This window comes from Microtus ochrogaster, linkage group LG1 (genome assembly GCF_000317375.1).
Source record: "Microtus ochrogaster isolate Prairie Vole_2 linkage group LG1, MicOch1.0, whole genome shotgun sequence".
Lineage (NCBI taxonomy): Eukaryota > Metazoa > Chordata > Mammalia > Rodentia > Cricetidae > Microtus > Microtus ochrogaster.
In genome coordinates this window covers 7,125,438-7,126,373 of record NC_022027.1, presented here as the reverse complement: position 1 = coordinate 7,126,373, position 936 = coordinate 7,125,438, and positions in this window count along the sequence as shown.

Below are 936 nucleotides of genomic sequence, written 5' to 3'. Positions count from 1 at the left end.
GCACAAGAAAAAGACCTTAAAACCAACTTACGAAGATGATACAGGTTCTTAAAAAGGAAATGAATAAATCCCTTAAAGAAAGCCAAGAAAGGAAAAACAACTGAGGTTAAAAAAATAAAAATATTCAAGACCTGAAAATGGAAATAGAAGCAATAAAGAAAATGCCAACAATAACAACCAAGTAACAGGAATTAACAATCATTGCTTATTAATATCTCTCAATATCAGTGGACTCAATTCCCCTATAAAAATTCACAGACCAAAAGAAGGATCTATCCTTCTGCTGCATACATTTTGCATGAAAGATGGAAATTACCTCAGAGTAAAGGGTTGGAAGAAGATTTTCTGAGAAAATGGACCTAAGAAACAAGCTGGCATAGCCATTCTAATATCGAGCAAAACAGACATCAAACCAAACTAATCAAAAGAGACAGAGAAGAACACTTCATAACTTCATGTTTAGCCGGTCAGTACCAGCTCTCCAATTATTCATAATTTCATGTTTTTCTTTACCAAAAATTCATACTCCTTTTGGTCATTACCGATGTATTTAGCACCATTGGTCATTACCAGATTTTTCCCATCACCTTATATGCAGCTGTAAATATCAGGTCATTACCTTTTGTAATTTGGAAGGATGTCTTATAGAGATGCTAATTCAGGGCCTACCTGACTGCCAGATGCAGATGTGACTCAAGCCCAGGCACCTGGTTGCCTAGGTGATGGTGTAATGTTTTTCCCCCCTCCCCACTCAATTTGGTGTGGGTATATAAAATGTTTGGACAGTAAACGAGAGGCTGGCCTTTTCCATGATGACGGTGTAAGCTGTGTCGGTTCTTTTCCTAGCGACTCCGTTCCAGCCGGGTTAGGGAATTAGGGAATTTATGTTGGGCCCTCACAGGCCACGACACTCATCAAAGGAAAAATCAACCAAAC